Genomic DNA, 23,492 nt, shown 5'->3' with positions numbered 1-23,492 from the left:
TGCTCCAGCTCTCCATCCAGCTTATTAACATCCTCCACCCCCAGCTCTCGGGACCTGTTTGAGCAGCATCTTGCCCTGATCAAGGATAAGGACTTTGGCACACTACTGCAACACCAAACCTCAGCAGCAGCGTAACACGCCAAGCATCCTGTTTCAGATGAACTGAGGCAGCTCTAACAGGAAGGGAAGGAGCTGGGGGAGGTGTTCGTCACCACACAATGGAATCTTCCCTCACTTCATCCACCCAAGACAAAATGCTAATATGGCCTGCTCAGGGCCCTGCAATTATTTAGGTGCCAACCTGATTTATCTACAGAGATTTCTTTTCCTGCACCAACTGTTCAAGTCTCTGCTGGCCAACTTGATTAGGAATTTTGGGCCATTTCAACCACTGTATATTACTAGCTTCTCACAAATACCTCTCTGCTTGAGAGAGGAATGCTTATCCATCAAACACCTTGGTGCCTTCGCTGCTTGCCACATGCCGCAATTATTTGCTTTGGCGCAGCAGATCTCTGGACGTTGAGCAGGCACGCTGTTATTTTCCCCAGGGACAGCATGAAAAAAGGAAAGCATACAAATTATAGCAGTCTTGGGGCTGCCTTCATTTATCCTGCAAGGAACAGGATTTTTCTGTGTGTCTAGCGCTATTTTTTTTTGAAAACGGATGTTGCATCGCTGCTCCCAGCCGTCCTTGCCCAGAGAAGGGACAGTGCTGAATACATACCCAGCCAGCGCTGTCCAGTGTGCAAATAAAACTTCACGGAAGAAAACCTTTCCAGCACAAGGTACCTTACCTGAACTCTGTGTGTCCTGGGGAGGCAGGGGAAGGTTCTCTGCCCCAATTTTACACACACTTTGCATTATTTTTCACTTCCGGAGCAGCTGCTCTCTTGCACACTGGAAAATTCATAAATACCTAGTAAAGGTACTACAAACACCTAGAAACATGGCAGGTCCCCAACATTCTGCAGCTCCATTGCACCACACTGTCCATGACGCATGCACAGCTCAGAGAAAGCAAGACCAGAATGAAAGCTCAAATGTGTACGAAGATAATGCCTTTACATAGTCAAGCCATGAGTACAACCCATGGGCTTGATTTACTTCTTGTTCCCATTGTTTGTTTTGTGTGTCCCCCTCCTCCTGATGATTTCAATGGGATTTAGATTGGGGCCTAAATGGATAAACAGAATAAAAAAAAATCCATTTTAAGGCAAGGAGAGATTGGAAACAATTTACCACTTACTTGAAAGTATTTAGACCACCTCTCCTGGGAAGGACTGCACCAAACCAAGGAAAGTAACATACGCGTCGACCCAAGTGGGGTGTCTGAAGCAGCAGAAAGGTAGCTGTGGAAATAAAGGCTCCAGACTACTGCAAGTCGAATTAAACCTTGATTTAAATGAGGCTGCAATTTTTAATCTGGATTTTATTACTACTAATAAGAAGAGCTGCTGAAGCATTCCTTATGTTTCCTTCACATCATTTTATCTGGCAGTCCCTGGAATGTATTCAATGTCAACTGCTACCTTTTCCCTGGGACAGACATCTACACTGGCAGCTTCTAGCACTGACAAAACACATCAACTCAAAGGAAAAAATCACCATTAGCTAAAAATATCTGAATGAAAACAAAAAAAAAAGTGTTTTGAATGCCATGGTATTACCCTGCCTTCCTTTCTTTGGCTCCATCTTTCTTTTCTGTGACCAATGAGATGGCTTCTGACATTTGCATAACTGCCTGATTTATTATTAGGTTTTAAATAAAGTGGAAGACATTTCCTTTAATTACATTTTTGAAAAAAATGCAACTGATAATTGTTTTTTTTGCTAACGATCCATCCAAAGTCTATGAATACCCGGTGAAAATAGAAAGAAAAGGCCCAGTAAATCAATCGTGAATGTAAACAGTGGCAGACCATGACATACTTTTTTCCCCACTTTCCAGAAGCTGCTCATTAAGGCCAATTTTAAACCCGGGTGGAGACAAGCCGCAGAAATTCCCAGGATGAGATAACACTGGTATCTGATTAACAAGAAATGTAACATCAGACTCACTGGTACAAAAGATATCCCAGCCATGTGTACGCAGGCGCCAGCACTACACAGTGTGTCTGCCCCAGAGCGCCCTGCCCACCTGCTCCCTTCCTGTTCAGCTTGGACCTTCCTGAAAACAGGACCATTTCTCCAGTCTCATTCAAAGTTGCCACCTTTCTCCTTCAGCCTGCCTCAAGACACTGCTGGCTAAATAAAGACTTCAGGAGTAGAAATGACTGCATTTTGCGACAGGCATACGCCAGAAAGCAGGAGGACCAGCACGCAAACCCAAACAGAGCAGCGCTGGATGCTTTCACAAGGGAAATTGCTTATAGTAGAAATGGCCTTGGAGAGGACAGAATGACCTCCAGATGTAAGTCAACCCAGGAAAGAGACACTTTAACTTTAAAGCTTAAGGTTTTTGTACTTCGTGTGCTAAATGTAAATCCTTAGGTGTTTTCCAAGAAGTCTGTTTAGGTACCCTGCACGCATTTGCTGAAGAGCAATGTGTTTGGCAGAAAGGAAGTATAGAAACACCTTGTGTTGAACTGCGTAAGCACAATAAGCTTTTAAAACATTTAAATACAAAAGGCTAGAAAAGCAGGCATGAATGTGACTTCCCATATCCCTTGGGATGGCAGGAAGCTGGGAATCCTCCTTCAATCCTTGCAGAGCCAGCAGCTCACTCCAGCTCCAGCACATTTCAGCATTTTACTACGCAACAGCCATTGCCAAGACCAATACATGCAGAGTCCCAACACATACAATGCTCTCTATAAAAGTAAAACCTACTGAGCTGCCCAAGAGGACACTGGCTGAAGTAATTTAAATGGCAAAATAGCACTTTTTGAAATAAATCCATTTCAGGTGGACCTGGCTTGTTTCCAGAGCCAATTAATAGCAATATTGAATCCTTGGGCAGCTAAATATGCACCTTCTGCCCACTGGACGTTCATGTAATGACATTGTAGGATGCTAAAAAACCTGGCTCAGCCAGAGACTATACATGCTGTTTCCCCCAATCCAGACCTTTCAATACTCCCTTTTTTGAAAGCATTTACATTCAAATTCATTTTGAGGGTGGTTTGGTAGTAAGAACTGCAACACACAGTTCCTCTGCCCACTGTAGCTATATAATTGTTATAATTCAGCTCCCTAGGCATGCATTCTCAGATGTCTACAGAGATGCTTTCAGGAGGGATAGCAGCAAATGCCCAGTTACAAGAGAAACAAGCCAGCACTCCCTGGAAGACACTTTTGTTCATTTCCTTTAACAAAAATACACCAGCTGTGCTACCTCTTTGTACAAAATAACAAACTAGCCTAATTCACAGCACTAAAACCCATCAGCCTGCCACAAGTGCTTGCTGCCCCCACAAATAGTAACCCTGCAAGAAGCCAGCACCTTTCCCTTTGAGCTCCTGCAGACCTACCCAAGCTCCCGGTCGTGGCTGGTGTTACAGAACCTCCAACTTGACTGCCGACGCTCATCCGCTGCCCAACCACTACTGCTATATTTATGCCACAGCCTTGCCTCCAACAGTATGACTTCTGTATCAGTAAGGGCCATTTGGGGTTACAGGAAAAACAGCATTGCCATCTCAAACTGAGGCATCTCAGAGACAAAAATCAGTAAGTTTGGAAGCAAAGAAAAAAATAAGATGTAATGTTGTATTTCAGTGAATTACTATACTTGGGAAGTAACAGAGGATTCTTAATAGGTAACATGGAAAACCACTGCTAAAAAATAAGCATATATAAGATCTTGTGAGCCTGAGAGCAGAGAGATGACTCTAGAAGCCTTTTAAATCAACTTAATGTTTAATTTTCCAAGTATCGACTTCCCATCATTTCTTTTCGCTATTGTATTCAATGTTCAAGGCACATTTTTTCTTTCATCTTCCCTATACCCTACTTCACAAAAGGACAAGTCACTGGAACAGGGACCAGTGGCATACAAAGGATGGCTGGGAAAGCTGCTCTATCTTTTATTCCCATGTATTTGTACCAGCCGATAATTCACCTTTAACAAAGCTGTGGATCGCTGAAATTTCGTTGCAAGGAAACCATGGTCTGTTTAATAATAAGAACAATCAAATGCCATGATTTGTAGGAAGCAACTTTTTTCCTTGACCTTTTTATTACTGGCAAAACATCTGCAGATTATTAAGAGTGCAGAGAGCACAATGTGTGATAAATAACCTTGTGTTGATACATACCAGACCAAAACACCCCCTCCTCTCTTTCCAGACACATACCTTAGTTTTCCAAAATGGCTCTGGTTTACAAAGAATTACAGATAACCAACAGAGCCTGGATGTCAAGTGCAACACCATGGGTGAACAGGGCTTGCTCAGTTCCTGGAAGCATTAACAAGGGGGGCAAGGGGGAGGTGTGTGTGAACCAAAGCCAGCAAGAGCCAGCATAGAGCCTTACTTCTGCATGTGGCAGCTGCAAAATCACTGCTGGCATAACACATGCAATCTTTACCTTTACCTGAAATACTGTATAATGAAAAATTGGAAAGGACCCAGCAAAAAAACCACAACACTGTCTCCAGGTCTTAAATCAACTGCAATGTGAGATTTAAGGTGTTCAACCTACTTAACCAAACAAAGATACTTAAAGGATCATCTGATCATAGACTGCAATTACAGGGAAAAGATGTCAGAAAGCTGGAAAAAAATGAAGCTAAAAAAAAGCCAGATTAGAGGGAAAGTACACATCTTTTATTGTAAAGATAATTACCCTTTCCACACATTGCTGAAGAACACAAAAGAATCACCAACAAAAATCAAAATGCACTGCATGCCTAAGATATATGCTGAATTTAACCAGAAATCACTAGACATGAGGTAAGAACCCCAGGCTAAAATCCTGTGGCTTGCAGATGCGAAGTCAAGTAAGATCAACACGACTGATACTTTTGCCTTTAAAAATCCAGGATGCAAAAAAACCCTGAACTGTTCAAAAAAGCAGACTCCAGCCTTCCTGCCTGAGCCCACTTACTCACCACATAAGCACCTTACAAGATCACCACGCCAAGTGCTGCAGAGCCTTTTCTCTAGGCTGCCCGAGTGCTGCACATCACTGCACTACAAGCAGACAGCAGGGCAGCCCACAATGGGCAGCTTGCGTTGATTGTTAAAACTTTTCTAGCACCTAAACACTGCATTTAATCCCCACGTAATTCTTCTAAGGTCCATTTCCAAATTAGCCTGAAGAAAAAATTGTTTTACTGACTTCAGTAAAATAAAACTTTTTTTATTATTTCGTATGCTGTTTCATTTTCTGGTACTCAAAACTAAACAGTACAGGTATTTACAGTACTGGGCGTCTCATCTATGGCTCATCTAGGATGGACTCACTGAGCCAACAGCTTAGAGCACAGCAGGACTGCATATTAAACATACTACAGTACCATTCCAGGCTTCCTACGGGCACCATCTATGTATGCAGCTCAGCTCATTTTCAAGACATTATTAAGAGCTACACTATTTAACTCACCATTTAATTTTGACGTTAAATGAAAGCAAAGGGCAGGACAGAAAAGTGGCAGTGAAAAAAAAAAAAAAAAAAAAAGATAGGGGCGTGAAGGTTTCCCACTAGCTTTATTCAGAGAGTACGTAGGCATGCTCTGGCTGAGACAGGACAGGCAGACAAGGCCAAATGACACAGAGAAGAGATCAGACCCTCTCCCTACCCTCATAACAGTCTTGTAGGCCAGCAACACAAGAAAATAAATAAAAACGCAACCCCAGAACTTACTTTCTGCTCATTATTTTCCCAATGCAGACAGAGGTGCAGGGGTGTGAGCCATCTCCCCACAGCTACACAAGGCCTGCGATGGCAGCAGGAACCAACATCGGTCTCCTGGATACAAAGCCAAAGGCCTTAACCACAAAATCATCCTACTTTCATTGCCTCAACCTGTCTGAATCCAGAAATACCAAATTAACGGGGGGATGGAAGGAGAGAGGGAAGACAAGAAAACAGAACATTTATTGGGAATATTTCTGACCCACTGAGAAGCACACACCGCTTACAATGGTGTAAGTTTCCCATATTGCAATAGAAATCTGGAACAAGGTTATGAACTTTTAAAAATTTCAAAATACTCAGCTTTCTGAAGTTCAAGTAAGGCTGACACAGACCCTCTATAAAATCAAGCAAAAAGCCCCGTATTGCTTAATGCTTTTTAGGTAGGGGACTGGAACACTCAAGAGATTAAGTAATTCACACACTGCCTTTCCCCAGAGGTTCACATCCAGCCCAGACCACAAGTGTCAAGTACAATCACACACACTCTGATACACTTTAAGAGGTAAGAGAACGGCTCAAGTGTAATTCCCAGAAGACAAATGTTTGTACGGGACAAGCCCCTGGGGATCAGCTTGGCAGCAGCCCTAGCACGACAGCAAGAGAAGCCAGTGGATGACTTCTGCAGAGAAGTGGTGTCTCGGACCCCAAAGTACAGAGGTGAAAAACCAAGGAAATGCTCTGGTTTCCCCTTGACAGCTTTGACTTCTGAAAACCCAGTGAAATCCTGTCCCAAATAAATCACTTTTATGCACACGGAGAGCGAGAGCGTGCTTACAGCAGCTCCACATTAAAAGCATAAAGATGCCATTCTCATTTGCACCAAACATGCCAAAACAAAGAGCTGGTGAGTTTTCAGCCGATACACAACTCCGTGCACCTCATGACTTGCTCAGGGCCTCAAAGAGGAGGGAAGCGGCCTGCAGCCCGGCCAGCCCGAGCTGCTCCAGCTTGCCACAAGCACAACACAGCAGCAACCTACACCTTGCTCTGCAGCGTGGGCGAAGCGTGGAGGGAGCAGCAGCCTCTGGAGAGCCATGCTACAGCCCAGTGCTTTCAGAGCTGACTCCTGCAATAGCACTTCCCATGCAGTTCCCCTGCTTATGGAGCTCCAGGCTCGGCTTCAAGGTGCAATCTGCTCCTTCACTCGATTCCCACAGACATTTTCATTTGGAGCGCCTACTGTTTCCTTTCAAATATCTGCTACGTCCCTGAGGTACAAAGGGCAGAAAGCTATTCTAGCAAAACTTGGGAGTCAGCAATAGAGAGGGGAAAATAAATTATTAAGGACCACACTCAGGCAGACTACTTTCTCTCTGAAGCAAAACTTAAATCTCTTCTTTCTTCCCTCATTGTGGCTATGCTAATAATGCACAACTACTCATTATCCTCATATTAACTAGAAAAGCCTCTTTCAATTTAGCACTTAATATAATTATGGTAAATTACATAGTGTCTAGAAAAAAAAGTCTTACTTTTTCAGAGCTATTATCTTACCTTTATAAAACTCTATACAGTTAAAAGTGAATCTAGCCCTTAAACAATAAGGGTTTGTATCTATTCAGCAAGCATAAAAGTGAGATGTTCAGCTGAAAATTGTTCAAATTCTATTTCCAAATTCAATACCACATCTCCAAGAAAAAACAGGAGAATCTCAATGATAGCACAATGTTCCTTTCGCATTGGGGAGACAGTACTTGAACACCAATTCCCTGTTCACTTCATTCACCTCAACAAAGTTTCTTTTTTTGCATGAGGAAAGAATTTGCATTTTACAGAATAACAAGGCAAATGATTGCCTTTGTGTGCTTTCAGGAGAAGTTCTCGCAGGCTAGCGATGTATTATTAATGTGATTTCTCTGAAAGAGACAGGCGATAAAAAGCACTTGGTCGCCATGAAATCGACAGGAAAACACACAGACTTCAAGAGGGTCAGGATATCAAACACAAAACAGGAGGCCAAGAGGAAATCAGGTAAGAAGCCATGTACATTTACATATCTTCTAATAAATATACGGTCTAAGTGGTAAAAGCTTAGAAGATTCATTTCAGCAAACACTGACTCACACAAGTCCCTGTTTAGAGCAATCTCATTGCAGGCAAAGTAATTTCATTTGTGAGGACAAAGTGCAGACGTGGATTCCATGCCTACTCACATCTGTGCCACGGAAGGATGTGAAAATCTTAAACACCGATCTTCCCTAGAAGTTCAGTCTGTTTTAAAGCAATTAATTTCTACAATGCTACTCAGAGGGGAAAAAAAAAAAAAACCACAACAAAAAAACCGAAACCAAAGCATCTACAAGAAGTATCCAATGCAGGCTCTTCATAAATGGTCATTCTATGTTCTTATAAATAAATCAAACACTGGTTTGGTAATATTTGAACTGATAGTAGAAGCATTATTTTTAACACAATGTGAGCACACCAGACATCAGGAATAAAATACTAACCAGGAAATATCTTTATTATATTGTTGTTCAACAATCGGGAGAACATTAGCAAAAATTAGCAGCCAGCATAGAACTGCTCTCTAACTGTGTATCTTGTGGATAACAGCAAGGCTTATATTAACACAATGATGTCAGCTGACAACAGCTTTACAGCAGAGCGCAGCATATTATGCATTTCTGGGAAAAGGAATCTTTAGCACTGTAGGAATTATTGTGGTTAAATTGCTTCTGAATCACAGTTGGTTGTTGCTCAATGTTTCTCACTTGGTCCCTACCTACCTTTTATCTCCTCACGAGGATGCACCTGTTCAGAGGAGAGAATAAAACTGGCACTGTTGCACCCACTTTCTCAGATAATTTAGAGAAGTTACTCAGTATCTTGCTTACACAATGGGATTACTTATAATCACAGAAAGGCCCAGCAGAAGCCAAGGCCACATTGTACTAGATATTCTGTGAACCTACCACAAAAGATAGACCTTGACACCATAGAACATATAATCCAAGCAGACAGAAGATGAAAAAGGCATGGGAAGCTGATGCTAACACACCCTGGCCACGTACCTTCTTGGGGCACTCAGGAACAGGAGACCCTACACCACACTTCTCACATACGCTAATGGCTAGGGGATCCTCCCAGCTTCTCAGCACACTTCACCCTCTTGGAAAAGAATGCTTTCAGTACCTATACCGAGTTTCCACAAGCCAGAACTTGAATACCAGCTTGGAAAAATTAGTTTAGATGCCTGATAGTCTGGGCTTGGTTTACACAGCCTCCAGCCCTGTCCACAACTAGACCTCCCCAAGTCGACTGTAATGCATACATGTACGAATAAATGAGTATGTCAATGTGCCCCCCATGACCTGGAGTCCAGAGAGAAATTTGGGAAAAGCAAACAGCAGTTTGATTTCAGGCAACAAAGCCTGGGTGGATCATCAGCCAAAAAAATATGGGGCCTGGTTTGCATCCACTGAACCTGAATTAAAACAAAACAAAACAAAAAAAATCCATTTCTCTCTATTCTTATCAAATTACATCTCCCCTGTTACAAAGGCAGAGCAAGACAAGGAGGTTGGGCCAAATTAACAGATGTTAAAACAGAAAGAAGAAAATCTATTTTAAACCAAACTCAAAAATACAAAGACAGTGTATTTCATGCCTTACATACTTGTGTCCTGCTCTAGATTGACAATAACAGAGTCTATGGTCCATGGAAGGCAGCTTAAATTACTGCCTTGCCCACTAGTGTTGCAATTTGTATAGTGCATTCAGTGTTCACAGAAAGCCTTCGTAATCCAGGTAAGGATTTACAACTTTATAGGAAAAAAAATATATATATTGCTCAGACCTGAACTGTCTTTGATCTACATATGAAAGAAAAGGTCATTAAATGACCTGCAAACATAGATTTCTTTCCTTAGTAAGGTAAGGGGAAAAAAATTATTCACTGTATCAGCAACTGTCAAGCTTGCAGCATTGCACGAAGTTCTTTTCAAAGCAACACAGCAAAAGGCTGAAAGATTCATCTTATAACATGGAAATTTCATCTATTTGTATCCATTCCAGAAGGTTACCAGAATAATCCCCCCACTCCCCCTCTGCCCAGCATTAATCCAGTGGTTATTTCACATTCAGCTTCCAGGGATTTTACAGAAGAGCCAGCAGCAGCTCCCTGAGCCAACAGTACAGTGTTTGATAAAGTGTCAAAAATCCTTGGTCACCTCCTACTAGTACATAAAAGTGATTCTCTCCTGATGCATGCCAAAAAAAACCAAAGAAAAAAAAAGGCAAAAAGAAAAGTTTTTTTTTAAATTAAGTTGTTCTTTTCATTGTGCCAGGATTACCCACAGTGAGTAACAGTTACCGACACCATGCAATACAGTAGAGTTCCCTGCGCCTCCTCACTGGGACATGGCAATTGTTTGCTGTGAGGACAGAATTCCCTGTCATTATAATCTGAGAAAAGAACAAAGCAATTGAATAGTGCAATGTTAGTGTAGGCTTTGCACTCTTAAGCAGCATCAAACAACAAAACTAACAAAAGCCAAACTTTCTGCAGCACTGAAGGTGGGAAGAGGCAACAGAATGCAAACATTTGTCTGGAGCAAACTACATCAGCATGGAAGTTAAAGTGCCTTTTAGCACAATCTCATGTTTTTGCAGTGAGAAAACTGAAGGAGCACTAGCAGGATACTGCTTTTGCGCTTGAAGTGCTGGGATGCAGAAAGACCAAGTTTACGTTCAAGCTTTCCACTCAACACAGAACTAGACATTTCATCACTTAATGCCTCTCCTCTGCATCTTACAGATAAGCAGCAAGTCTGCTTTCATTTAGCCTCTGCTGATCAATTTAGACAGCACACCCTTCAGGACTCTACTACAGTAGTACCATTTTGGGATTACACACAAAACAGCTATTACATTATTCCTTGGGGGTACAATTTCACATTGATTGATTCACTAAAAGATTAGATAGGATGAAGCAGGCAGACTCGATGTTGAGGCTCCCCCCACCCCCCCAAGGATAGCTACACATGGCCCAGTTTATTGAGGATGTGTGTATTTCTCTTTTGCCTTTAGTTGGTTAATTTTACACTGATACTATAATCATGCCTAAGGTAACTGGCCTGCCAGAACACCCAAATTCACACAACCGTACAGCTGATCACCAAAAAAATCACAGCTTGGCTTGCAGTTTAACAAAACACATATAAAAACTCAAAAACTATTATCAAGAAGGCTGCCAGCATAAGGTTATTGATACTAGCCCATAGCACAGACCTCAGTGACAAATTTCAAAAAGCAAGCCCAGGTGTACACCTAGAACCAAGGAGGAGAAAAGAGCCTTTTCAATCGAGAGTTTGATTTACATTTCTATAAATCCTTCAGTCCAAAAGGAATATAAAGAAAATAATGGCACAAGTTGAACTGCAGCTCTACAAACACAACACAAAATTATCTGAGACTAGAGAACAAGGGATATGCCCATATTTTTTGAGGATTTTTTTGTCTGTTCCCATTCCCTGAGCTGCTGCTTGTGTTTCCTTTACCTTAGTAACCATAGCAGGCATGCACAAACACCTACAATGTGCTGCCAGAGACATCGCACATTGAGGAGCGGAGGCGTAAGGAGCAGCATTTCTGGCTGAGAAAACACTGCTATTAACGCTCAAAAGGCAGGGAGGTCAGGAGAAGAAACACTAAATGCAGCTTTTTCCCCAAATAAGAGACGAGATCAAATAGCACAACTCTGTGCAGTTCCAGAGGGACGTCTGGGCTCCATAGCTCAGAAGCTGCAGGATCCTACTGACACAGTTCTAGGCCGTCTCATTTTTGCCTCTTAAGCCCCTGATCCAGCCCTAAAAGACCTTTGCCACTGGCAACACCAACAGTCTCAGAGCTGCCTCCAGCAGGTAACAGGTCCCTTGGACATGAAGTGACTCTAACCCAATTCACATCAGATTCACTAACACGTTTATGATGTATGAACACAAGATGAATTATGTTGAGTCTGAGTTTTGCCCTAAACACAGCACACTGACTTCAAACACTGCCCATTACAGACCACAGGAATGGCCTTTCCCTAAAGAAATCCCAGATTGCAAACCGCAGCACCATGTTGGACACAGAGCCATTTCTTCCCTGCTGTAGTCAAGAAAGCACCTTGCTAAATACCTAACCCAGCAATGGAAACTGAACCACCTGCACTGTACAAGCCTCCCTCCCACTGACCTGATGAATCAGTCTAGCGATAAAGCACATGAAAATTAAATTAAGTACCGTGAAATGATTACAGCAGTAAATCCACCTTTCAGTTACATTCATGTCGCACCATGATTAAATCGTTCCTTAGGTTCACATTGTCCTCTTCAGACTAAACCAGGCTGCAGGCAGGACCAAGGCCTGCATTTTTCCCCTTGAACGGCTGAATTGTTGCCACCTCGATCAACAGTGGCACAAAGTAACCCCTGACGCTGGACCAGACTCCCTCACAGCCCTCACACCTTTTTGGCCCAGCTCATCCATCACTCTCCTCGCCAGGCTGGAGCAAGCACACTCTGAGGGCCACCTACCATCCCATCATGAGCTGCCCTGTGGAGAACACCCGTTCTGCACTCCTGGAAGAAAACTTACCATGCACAGAGGGGAAGATGCTGCTGAGTGTGACTTCAGGCTTCTCTCCCTCCCTCCCCACTCACACCTCTTTGGAAACTTGCTGCCAGGGAGGGAAGGTGGCAGCTAGGGACACATCCAATGCAGCGGCTGCTCTCTGTTGTACAGATGTTGCTGAATACTATTATTTTGTGCATCAGTGCAAAGAGAGGGAGGGAATATTTTGACAACAAAGATACTGCTGCAGCTGGATGAAGTTGAGCAGGTGACTACACAGCTTCAAGAAGTTTCCTCCCCACTTAAGTTAAACAATTGTTTCACACTACAGCACTTCAGGTTTGCATAGCACTCAGAAAACATGGTTTCTGATCCAGCGGACAGTTGTATACGCGTATATATTCATCTCTCCAGGAACGCTGCCTCGCTTCACTTATTGCAAGCTAAAAGCATTTCCAAACTCAGGTCTACCCAAGTTGGCTCACAATGCAAATGGTCTCCAGTATAGTATCTGTACAAGTGCCTATAGGAAAGACAATTACTATCCTCACTTACACGTAGACAGCATCAGTGCAGTCTCCTTACTATTTCCTCACCGTCCTTGAAGTACATTAAAAATGGGTTCCACCGACCAGGTACGTCCACACGTGTAAAGAAATGATGTCACCTTGACAGCCTGCAGCCCCCCCCCCACCAGCCGGCCAAGCCCTGGCACGCAGGGGTGCCAGGGGGACGGGGGGGCATCCCACAGCTCCCACCGCAAACCCCAAACTGCAACAGGCACCCACAGAAACGGCAAAGCTGCCTCGCTACCCGCAAACCGGGCACAAAGCACGGGCAGGGGCCGCGGGGTTGCCTTCCCAGTGCTGCCAACGCTCAGCCTCCAAACTGGAATCACTCTTCTCCTAAGATGAATCTGGGGGCGCAACGTTATGCTTAAAAATCGGCAGCCGGACTGCGCGGGGGGGCGAGAAGAAGGGCTGGCTTTGCGGGAAGAACGGATGGGGGGGGGGGGGGGGGGGGCGGGGGCGAGTACGGACACACGTCTTTGGTTTTAGAAGGTATTTTGGAGAGGATGGCGCGGGGGAAGAAGCGGCTTCTGGGGCTGAAGGGCTCCGAGACCGCCGACCCGGCGGCTGGAGGAGGGGGCGCCCGGCGTGGCTTACCTGCTCGGGGCGACCAAGCCCCCGCGGCGCCGCCTTCAGCACGGCGCGCCCCGCCGCCGCCGCGCCGCCCGCATAGCCGGGGCAGCGTGGGCCCCGCGGAGCCGCCGCACGGGAAGCGCGGAGCGGCGGGAGCGGCCGGGCAGCTGCGCGGGGGAGGCGGCGGCGGCAGGAAATACCAAAAGACTGATCCAACCGCGCCGGGGAGGGAGGGAAGGGAGCGGGGAATAGAGGGAAAAATAGAAGGCGGGGGGGGGGGGGAGGAAAAAAAGAAAGGAAACGTGCAAAATCCGGGCGGGATCGGCGCGGAGCGGGCGCGGTACTCGGCTGCAGGGGCCCGCAGGAGCGCCCCCCTCTCACCCCGCCGACCCGGCTGGAGCCCGGCTCGGTTTGGTTTATTTTCCCCCTGGAGTTTCCTTCTTTCCCTCTTCTCGACACAGGGAGAGGCTGAAGCCGAGACAAGAGTAAATAAAGCAAAAAAGCCAAACGCCCCAAAAAATTATGCAGACACCCCCACCCCCCACCCCAAGCAAGCAACTAGCCATCCTTGGGGTTCGCTGACGCCGTGTGCAAGGCAATGAAAGTCAACCTGGGGAAATCGCCGCGCTGAAGCCCTCCAGCTGCAGGAGCACTTTGTCTCAGCATCCAGCCATAAGCCGCCGCCGCCGTGACTCAAAGGCGCCCATGCAATATACAGCCCTGACACGCAGCCGGGCACGCTCGCAGCTTCGCCTGTGCATCCAGAGCGAAAAATCCATCCCACGGCAAGCAGGGACCCCTCAGCTCCTCCAGACGAGAGGACAGTCCAATCACCGCATCCCTGGCCGCAGCCTGCCTGCCCCTCGGGGGAGGCAGGACTCTACAGGCAGCACAGTATCTGGTAGAACATCAGACACAGAAAACGGCCCAGCCACACACGTTTAACTGATGCTTCCTCTCCCTCCACCCCGCGGGTCCCACGGGTTGATGCTGGACCAAGAACAGGAAGCCAAACAGGGCTTCACGCCTCCGCCATTGCCCAGGGAAAAGGTAATGCCAAAAGTCCACCCAGACTCGGAGCGGCAGCATTAAAAGGCACCCACACTTTATGAAACTACAGTCATATGACAGGAGATAACATGACCAACATGTGTGTCTGACTTCCATCACCAAGTCTGAATCACCCGTGTGCAGCTGAGCCCTTGGTGCTAAACACAGCACGCAGCTCAGAACCCAGAAGCGTTTAACCAGCTGCCTGAAGTGCTCTGCTACCCCACCCTTCACAGAAAAGGCTAGATCCTTTTTCACTGCAGGGTGTGCAGCCTCTAAACCAAGACAAAGACCCACCAGCTCTGATGTTCCTCATGCTACCCAGGAAGCCAGCTTCCAACTCTAAAAAGCAATAACTCATTAATTAAAGAGGTTTCCCAGATGTAAGAGAAAAATCCTGAATTCAACTAAAGCTGCAAGCTCAGTGTGGACCCCGACACACTTTCTTTCACTACCTCCAGCCAACTACAGCCCATCCACGGACAACATGGCTACACCCTGCATCACTTAAGTCCACGTACCTAATACTAGCTAGTAGAGGTAGCTGATTTTCTCCTAGTCAGCTCAGTAGGACATGGAACAATAGGCACTACACCTAGCTAGGAGTACAGCGTGGTACTGGAGAGAAAATTCACCATCTATTTTCGCTCTTTCCTAGAAGTTCTAGTACAAAACAGGGCTATAAACAGATTATAAACTAAATTATGAAGAGATCCCACAGCCTAAGCTATTCCTGCTACTCAAGAGGCACTATGGCCCTTCTCTGCCCATTAAATAAGCCCTTGAATTACTTACCTGCATAGGCAGGTAATTATTAAATTCACCTGTATTTGTAGTGATTTCTGCCATCCAACTGCAAGGCATGGAGAGTTGCCATGATTCCAGCTGCCTTCAAGTCAATTGGGATTTTGACTTAACCGTCCCCAAAATTTTACCCTGAGGGCAAGCCTGTACTGTGCCATGGTGCAGGGCACTGCACGAAGATGCCAGAACGAGCGTGAGCCAAGGCTTCTCGTCACCCTGGCTCAGGGCATCGCCATGCAGAGCCGTCCTGTCGGAGGCTGAAGCAGCTTACCTGGCTCATACTGCCTCTCCCTGCTGCCTCCTGCCCTGTTTGGTCTCAGCCATACCACGCTCCTCTCTGTACCTCACGCTCCCTTCACGCTGCCTGCTTTTAGGGTTGGCTCACTCAAATGCAGCTGGTAGTTTGCCAACACCTTGCCTGGTCCAAATGGCTTTTTTTTTTGAAACCATGGGCTTGACATTGATCCTGCTACCTGCATCTAGATTGGCTTTGTCCAGCCATAACAACAGAAGGGGCTCCTCGGCTACTTTGGTACAGAGATAGGGTGTCTAACATCCCTGCAGAAATCACAGTGGGACTCAGAGTCCATTTCCCAAGGATTTCTGTTTTAAAAGTTTTTAAAATCCTTTTAAAAGTGTTTTGACTGAAGTTTTCCACTAGATTATTTTCTTCTCAGGCAATCATTCTGTGATTATTAATATTTCATCTGTTCACTGCCACACAGAGCTCATTTGACTAAAAAACTGCGCATTCAAAAACTTTCTGTCAAAACAGTTAGAGATCCTTGTAAAGAATACTTTGTTTTCCGATGTGCTCTAAGGCAGTGCATGTGGCATTAGTGACATGTGTGGATACACAGAGCGAAAGGCTTACCAGTTAAACTGTCAGTATTTTGGGAAAATTTATATCAGAATGATGCTTTGCATCATGTAGCCATGGCATTTCTGACATGGTTCAGGGAGCCCCGAAACTGGATTTGCTGTGGCTTCAGACCTTGCACCAGATGGTCCTCTGACACTGACTTAGACAAGAAGAGCAACATCCATTACTACCCTGCCTGTCAAAGACAGGACCTGGACCCGTTCTCCCTCTTACAAATCTGCTACAGAAAGTGGGGAAACCGAACCATGCAAACACTAATATTTGTAAGGACTATTGTCCACAGCCCTCTAGTGTCTGTTCTGTTAACAGCCATTCAGAAGACAACATGGGTGCTCAGGCTCTGCTGGTTACGATTTCCTTGCCTGTGCCGCCTGCACTTTATGTGGATGTACCTACCCAACGGGGTAGGCTGTGCAGTACAAAGCTCATGACCCAGCTTCTGCATTTGGGGTGAGGTGTGCTGTGTGCACCAGCTTCCGTCCTAACACCACCTGAGCTCTCAAGCTAATTCATCAGTGACCCCCAGATATGACACATCCCTTTGATAAAAGCTCTCTGACGGATGTACCTAGCAGTTAGGGCTGAGGTCCCTTCTGGCTTCAATTCTCCTTTGCAAGAAAGCAGCCTTCCTTTTAGGTCTGCAGCTGTGATATTTTCTTTGGGCATTTGCCAGCGTTCGCAACACTTACCTTTCTCACCACAGCAATATAACTCTGTCCTAAGAGGGCTTGTAAACTGCTGTGAACTCTATCATAAGCAAGGGTAACAAAAACAGCAAAGCACAATATCCTGTAATTGTAGTGTTGGGAGGCTGAAGTCAAAGTGATTCAGTTGTGTTGCTCCAGTCCTTACAATCCAATAATGCAACCCAGAGAACTTAATAGTCAGGGAACTTAAAAACAGTATCTAACATCTTTTTATGACAACCCTAGCAGATGTGCAACAACACAGTGTAAGTGCTGTTTAAAAATTATGATAAAGGCAGATGGGGAGATGAGCTGCAGCAACAGACAGATCACTCAGTTCTTTCAGGTCAGCAGCCTGCTTTTTGCTCTAACAAATAACTGAAACTTTCCCCTGCATCTTCCTTTTTGAGTCCTTCACCTTTTGCTAACTGCTGAGTTCTTCTTCCCCGCAACAGAGATCAGATCCCACCTATGTGAAATGCAAATATATGCTCATTCTGCATTGTCCAGAAGACTTGCATTTTATGCTTCCCTGTATCTCACGACATATCTACAATAGTTCTACAAGCCCCCATTTATGACTGTAAAGGTTATTAAATACCATAAAAGCCATCAGATATATTTATTGGCCTCTATTAAAATAGAAATTGAGAGGAACAATCATATTCATATTGTCATAATTAGTACAATGTCTCTACAACCATAACCACATTAATCAGACATCATATGAACGATTCTTAGGTTGTTAGCATTTCAAGAAGCTCACTTGCCCTTAAGCTCATGGACACATAGCAAGACAAGAAGCGGGAAGCTTTAAAACAAATTAGTTAAAAAAGAAGTTACTGAACACAGGTCTTTATCATTATCCATAAGCTTCAACACAACTGTACACGATTAATGATAAGAAAAAGATCACTTTTACCCGCATGCATTTTCCACTGCAAAGTTCCTTAGCAAAAAGTTTTTAATACCATAGCTGGATAGAGCAGGAGTTTCTTGTTAAGAAATGGTAGTTCGTCTGTTTAGAGCTCTGGAAAATTAAGTCCACAGCTAAACATGTTTGCTCATTTTACATTTTGAAAAACAGAGCTGCTGCTAAACCAGGTTCCTAATTGCAAGTTTGCTAGAATGGGTCTCTGGGGAAGTTAGAAAAAACACAAATATCTCCCTGGGAGCCACTGGAGATTGAGGTACTCTTGTGGCAAAAGGTGAAGGAAAATTTTCAGCAACTGATGACTGCTGAAAGTTGGGACTCTACACAGGGGGCTGCACGCTGAGTAACAGATTCAGAGGGAGTATGGGCTTTGCATCAAGTTTCACAGCACATTGCAGAGCATAGAAGCAGCAGCATGAAGACTTTACATCTGGCCGTGGGCAAGCATCAAGAGGAGCACAACATCACTGTGTTTTGATACTGCAGACTGTGCTTCTGTTTACTTTAGCAGCTCCTGAACGTTAGTGTGTGTTCCCTGCTGAGATAATGTTTCTGGCTGAGTCTTTTTTTCCTCTGTTAGAAGAGGTAATTTTTCCTGCATGTTTTGCTAGCAAGAACTTACCTCCTAGCTAATATATTCACCATCCACTAACACAGGCCAGCTCCTTCCTTCTTGCCTGTCTGCTGCTGAGATGGGTAGATAACATAATTCTAAGATCTTGTTTAGATCCTGCTGCTTTGTATTTCATCTCCTTTTCTGCTGTCTTGTTTTCTCCCTGCAATAGTCCTTATGGACTTCCTTGAGTGCAGCTTAGGAGACATTTCTGTGAATGATGGATGTTGGCCATTGCAGCACCGTGCTCCCTGCCTAGAGCAGTACTAAAGAAGATGGAGTAAGTAAACAATCTGAAGGTCTTTCTTTATCCACACACTGTGGTCAGAAGATTTTCAAATGTCCACATCTGGGCTTTGGGTTACAAAGCAAATAAGTCTGGCTAGGAATTTCACCCAGTGGGCTAAGCCTCCAAAGGGCTCACTAGGCACTCACGGCTGTGATGGTCCTGTAAAAAAGGGTTTGAGCTTTCAGGAAGGAATCTCCAGCAATAGGTTGTAGTAGAGACTTCAGGAGGCAATTTTGAAGACCTGCCGGTAACAAGAAAAAAGATCACAGATGTTCTTACCTGCTTTGTTTTCTCTGTATGACCTGTCATATGCTTGGATGGTGCCCTGCTTTCTACAGCCTTAACCCCAAGGCTGTTTTTCAGGAGTCTAAACAGTGTCATTTCAACTACTGCTACCCAGACCTCATTCCAGAGAGGTCAATTGTGATCTTAGGTATCTCGTATTAAACAAGACTTCTTGGGCAGATCTCACTTTTCCTACCCTGCACCCGCGCTAAAAAAACCTTCTCTCTCAAGGGGGCTCACGTGCAGGAGTCCTAGATTAAGGTCTGTGCTGGGAGGTAGGACTGTTCTTCCATACACCTTGGTCTTGCTAAAATTGGAGTCAAATCAAGTTGAGTTGTGACTACCCAAGGTCCTAATTTCTTATGGCTTATCTGAAGGCTGTTCACATCAAGCACCATGAACCTATTTTATTCTCCTCTCAATGTCTAACATAGCAAATTAAGCCAAATGCTGCAATTATGGCTTTGGTGTGAAAACTAGATCAGTTCGGTTGCTATTGGTTTGTTCCTGCAGGCCTGGCTAGTAACTAACTGCAAATCTCCTCTCAGAGGGAAGCCCAACACGCTGACCTGATCTGGTGAGCCAGGTTCCTCCTGCAGCTAGCAGCAGGCTGGAAAGCAGCCGAGATATCCAGGATCTGACAAACTGTCCAGTGAAATCTGGGCTAGATTTCAAAACCTTTGATAAGACATGACATTAAACCCATTCGCTATTCAAAAACATTCCAACAGCCCTTGTTCTTGATCACATTTCAAGCTCATTGCAAAGCAAGTTAGCTGTTAGCCTTGAAGGATAAAATGAAAACTTATATGTATGTGTAAATATATGCATACATGCCTAGAAATATATATGTAAATGAACTTTTTGCATGGCTGGATAAGTTTGCAACATCCACATCAGGATGTGTAGCTGACATGATTTCCTCAACAGCTAATGGGAAATGTCCATATGAAGTCAAACTTCATAAACAGCCAGGGTTTTTTTATTTTATTTTTCATCCTGCCCCAGATAAACTTTTGAACAGATGACAACAATTTTAATCTGCCTGGACCGAGTGCTGTTCTCTTACAGGAAATATTACAATGGGAAGAAACATAAACATGTCTTTAAAAGATTTGATTATCAGACTTATATAGACAGATAGATCTTCATATAAGCCAGTACCAATCTCTCTACAGGTATCTATTTATTGACTGATTGATACTCTGTCCGGAGATAGATCTGGATCTGGGCAGACAGAAAGTTACAGCTTAGTTCTGCTTTGTTCATAACATCATCCTCTCCAGAGAGGGGCATTTTGACTGACAAATGATTGAATCTAGTTCCTGATACTCAGTGTATGCTATTGATCTGGAAGTCAGGCCAGAGAGTCACAAATCTGATCTATTAGCAGCTTTGTAATAACACTGTATCATATTTCCAAGCTTGCAGCTGCTTCCAAACATTACAGGATGTGTTTGTTTTCGTACTTGACCCCTTTTATTTTGCCCAACTCTTGACTCACTCTTGCAGCCAGCTCATTTCTGATAAATTACGGAACCTCTCACAGCTTCTTTCTTGCTCTGCTCTCTGAAATCCATCTTCTGTCTTCATCCATGATCAAGCAAAAATAAGTCTCCTTGACTGTTGCAATTCATTTTAAGGATTCTTTGTTACTGCTGATGCCTCCTATGAACAGGACACCTGCAGTTGCCACAAGGGCTTGAAGGAGATCAGGAAGAGAAAGTACAATAACATTTTCTGCTACTGCTGAAGGCCAGCTGTCTAACTGGTTTCTCTGCACAGAGGGATGCCAGTATTTTGTCCTTTTGCTTCAAACAAGGAGATCTGTCCAGTGTTCCTGTTGCAAATTACAACTGTAGAAGTAAAACACAAAAGTGAAGCCTAGAAGAAAAGAAATGTTTCCCCAGAACAGATAAAACACTATCAAAGACCATGCTCTGACTTACAGCCTCAATGGGCAACACACAAAGGTTTGTTCCAGAGCAAAACATCCATCTCTTTTATACCACAGAGGACCTGGATTTAGATCTGTGCTATTGAAGTCCACACAAGGTCTCACAGAGGATGGCTGGATTTAGCTACTATTTCAATCTTGAAATAGTGGAATAATACCCTGGGAATTATGATGGTGACCACAGCAAACTGTAGGCATTTGCTCCATCATTTTGCAAATAGAATTATTAATATCCTGGGTGTTTTCAGCCCTGACGAACTTGATCCACTGCCACTGTCTCCTGATCCCCATGAACAGTTAAATCAGGCTTGCTGTCAGTGTGTGGCTTTCTCGTGCTAATCCTACACCACCAAGCAGGAGCACATCCGTAGGGTGAACAAACTGTTAGTGAGGATGCAACATCTACAGTATTTGAATTCAGAGAGATGGTTTTAGACTAGCGTTCGTTTGGACCCATCAAATCAGCATCCATCAGCAGCTACAGTGAATTAGGATGTGCTCTTAGAGTAAGTACATCTTCCCATGTAGTTTCACTGAAAGGGAACCCAGGTGCATGAGACTGCTCTGGTTATGAATCAAAGAGCAGTAAATAAAGATGAACTGGAAATTTACCTCAAAACTACATTGCTGATGTGTCTCAAAAAAAAGAAAAAGAGTGACACATCTGAGATATGAGCAGGCTGCTGACTGAGGAAAGAGATATTGGTGGAAAAAAATACTGTGGAATGCAGAGACAGGTTTTTAGGATAACATATCACTTTACCTACTGACTGATAATAGCTCCCTAGGTTTGTACAAGCCCTGGAGCACATTGCTTAGCCCTTCTACCTTACGCTCCCTCAATGACTATCTGGCAGTGAGGGTTAGGCTACTCCTCCCCATTTCACACCTAGTGGGGGACGGCTGTGCCACAAATGGGGCAGCTAGCCTGCATGGGGCACCACGGCAAGCAGAACCCTCAGCCTCATATGCCACCCACGCCTCCACTGGGTGCAAGCCTTCCAGCGGGGCCAAAGGCTGCTTTCTTCAATCAGACACTGTCATGTGGTGGTTTCATGCTACTGTTTTGAAGACAAACCATGTTAAATGTAGCAGCCGTTCGCTTTGAACTGTCATGGCAAAGACACAGGGATTAAAAATAAGACCAAATTCTAAGAACAGATGCCTTTTTTAAAAAAGGTAGTCAGTGAAAAACATACCATAGTTTTGAACACAAATTGCTACTGAGAAATTGTAATAAATATACAAATATATGAAATGCATTAGTTTAAAGTGTTATTACTTGTATTTATATTTGCATGACCACAGGATTAGAGGAGTAATGCTGATGATGCATATTTGAATGAAACCAGAGTTCAAGACCATCAATGATTTCTTGCTACCCAGAACAGGAAACCCCCTGGGACTCTATGACATGCAATTAATCCTTGTCCTGCTTCCCATCAGATCCTTGGGCACAAAGGAGAGTAGAATAAAGAGCAGAATAAAATATTCTCTGTAGCTGATCTCTGGGGGACACAAATAATTGCATTTGGATATGGAGAGCTAAATTTGTATCACTTTCCGAAAGTACCTTAAATAACCCTGGGCAAAAGAGTTTTTTAAAGCAGAGCAGAATCCAAACGAAGCTTCATGGGTGTGGGGTCATATTAAAACCTTAAAATTCAGCCTATTTTCATCAGACCTGTGCCAAGCATCTCAGCCAACTGAGATGGTTCTGCAGCAAAACTGTGCTCCTCACAACTCTGTCAAACTTTCTAGTGAAACCAGATGAAACTCCATAGTTCTGGACTCAATCAGAAAGCTTATAGGGGGGCCTGTATCAGCAGCAGCACAGATATAAGGCTCTGCTAGTTAAAGCCAGAGTGTAGTCTAGCATATAGATTGGTTTTCAAAAATTCCACTTGCCAGTGGCAGGAAGTTCTTTTCATCAGGCAGCAAAAACATAACGGATTAGATCTGCAATCAAGAAATACCATTTGATGTCAGCTGGGGCTTGGAGATCAGTATGTATTCTTTTTCTTTGCCTGAGAAGGTTGCTCTGAGGTTGTGTCACTGGATTATTTTGAATAGGCGGGCAAGTTTTAGCTCTATTTGAGCAAAACTGTTTTCTCTTCTTCTCTCAAATACATGTCTTAGAAACCTGCTTATACATGTACACACTATTTCTCCCTGAACAGATGTTACTTTTCACAAAATTACGAGGCTATCATCTGTGATGAATACTAAATAGTTTCAAAGAGACTATTCTGTGAGCTGGTACAAAGCATAGAGCCCAAAGGAAAGAAAGGAGGGTCTGGTGAGGAAAACAACAGCCTCATCAGACCGGGTCCCAGTTCTGGCCTCTGCTATTGAATTTCTCTGTGCAAAACTTTAACCTACTCACAGTTGTTCATCTGCAGGATAGAGCCTGTGTCAAAGACTTT

The 23,492-nt window shown here is 44.2% G+C and overlaps 1 protein-coding gene across 3 annotated transcripts in view; it reads right to left on the bottom strand.

Annotated features, from left to right (window-relative positions):
* The window catches only part of OSBPL5 (oxysterol binding protein like 5), a 181,990-nt gene that overhangs the window by 128,855 nt on the left and 29,643 nt on the right, over window positions 1–23,492 (bottom strand). The window contains exon 1 of one of the 3 annotated variants that reach the window (XM_055814116.1): window positions 14,176–14,430. The exons of 1 other annotated variant lie outside the window; for it this stretch is intronic. The gene's annotated coding sequence lies outside the window, so the exon portion shown is untranslated. Of the gene's footprint in view, window positions 1–13,589; window positions 13,792–14,175; window positions 14,431–23,492 lie in introns of those variants that run through there. One more of the 3 variants, XM_055814117.1, reaches the window with a different exon arrangement.

This window comes from Falco peregrinus, chromosome 9, assembly GCF_023634155.1.
Source record: "Falco peregrinus isolate bFalPer1 chromosome 9, bFalPer1.pri, whole genome shotgun sequence".
NCBI classification, from domain to species: domain Eukaryota; kingdom Metazoa; phylum Chordata; class Aves; order Falconiformes; family Falconidae; genus Falco; species Falco peregrinus.
The sequence above is the reverse complement of the archived record's forward strand: the minus strand, read 5'-3'. Positions and strand labels throughout refer to the sequence as shown.